The sequence below is a fragment of the Suricata suricatta genome, chromosome 8 (genome assembly GCF_006229205.1).
Source record: "Suricata suricatta isolate VVHF042 chromosome 8, meerkat_22Aug2017_6uvM2_HiC, whole genome shotgun sequence".
In the NCBI taxonomy this organism is placed as follows: domain Eukaryota; kingdom Metazoa; phylum Chordata; class Mammalia; order Carnivora; family Herpestidae; genus Suricata; species Suricata suricatta.
The window spans coordinates 68967940-68969642 of record NC_043707.1 but is presented as its reverse complement, the minus strand read 5'-3'; positions in this window follow the sequence as shown (position 1 = coordinate 68969642).

Genomic DNA, 1703 nt, shown 5'->3' with positions numbered 1-1703 from the left:
ATGAAATATGGCCATTTGTAGGAAAGTGGATGGACCTTGAGGGTGTCATGGTAAGCGAAATAAGTCAGGCAGAGAAGGACAGATACCATATGTTTGCACTCATAGGTCTAACAGGAAATTTTCAGAATGATCTAGCTTTAAGAAAAACAAGCAGTGAGTAGTGCTTAAGAAAAATTGATTCAGTATCTAATGGATAGTTGATACCTGTCACAACACAGCATTTTATATACTGGTAAGTGAAACTGCAATACAATCTAAGTTTATTTTGGGAGTGTTTGCTGTATAATTGGATTTAATGAAATGTTTAGAGGTGCAGTAGGCGTGACTTTGAGTAGATAATGAAAGAAAATGCAAAATCCTACCTCCCTTTTAAAGAACTACTCTTGCTAATGATATAAATATTCTTTTTTAAAAAGTATTCTTTTCATAACAGAAATATGCGTATGGTGTGTGTGGGTTACCCCAGATAATCACTAGTATTTTGTTCCAATTCATGAAGTTATTTTCTTTGTTTTCCTACCATATGGTCAGATTGTGAGTGGGAGCTTGTTGCTTATATAATTGGGGTTTGCTCTAAATAAAATAACAAAAATACGAAGTCAACAGTGAATTCCTATTAAAAATAAAGCAAAGACGTCAGAACAAGAGTCACATTTTAAGAAGAGGGCAAATGCTACAAACATTTTCAGAAATTTCTGGGTAGGATAAAAAGACATTAAGAGTGTCAGTTCTGTCTTCACCATTGTATTTGTGTGAAGTTGGCTCTTTAACAGTAACAGTGATAAAAACTAAGTAGAGCCCTGACGCTTGTATATTCACTTTCTATACAATAGCAAAAATCTTATTAAATTAACAAAAATTAAAATGGTACTAAATTATCAAAAGATAGTACTAATGTGGCAATCAAAAACTGTTAAAATATCAGAAAATAAAATTTCATATTGAAAATTTTAACCCCCTTTTCCTTTCACGTGTAATGTACTGCCACCATATTCTTTTTAACCAATCACATTTTTATGGGAAATTTATCTTTCAATATAAACTTCTATATTGTCCTTCCTAATTCTGTACAAAAATTTACCTGTATTTATTGCCTTGGTGAAATTGGATGTCCTTTTAAAATTTTCCTTATTTGATATTATTAAAATTGGATGATAATATTTTTTCCTGCAACACTTGAGTCACATTTTACTGGTACATACAGTTCAAATATAGGACCCATTGCTATTGGATATTTAAAGAGCAAATCAAAGTTCTCACTCTTGGTGGATCTTGGGGACAAATATTATAACATAAAATAAGATGTGGTGGGTGTTAAGTAATGTTACAAACGAACTGCTTGGTTGTCTACAAGAGCGACAATTCATTATATTCCAAAGGATTTTAGATGGCTTTAGAGAGTGGAGGTGGCATTACTTTTAGATCTTGAAGAATGACTCAGATTTCATCAAAGAAAGCCTAGACAAAATGCATTTTTTTTGAGAGAGAGAGAGAGAGAATACATGAGCATTGGGGAGAGTTAGAGGAAGAGGGAGAAAGAATCTTAATCAGGCTCCACACCCAGTGTGGTACTAGTCTTGGGACTCAATCTCATGATCCTGAGACCATGACCTGAACCAAAACCAAGAGTTGGACACTTAAGGGACTGAGCCACCCAGGCACCCAAAATGCTTTTAAAATGAAGAAATTGAGCAAATATTCAA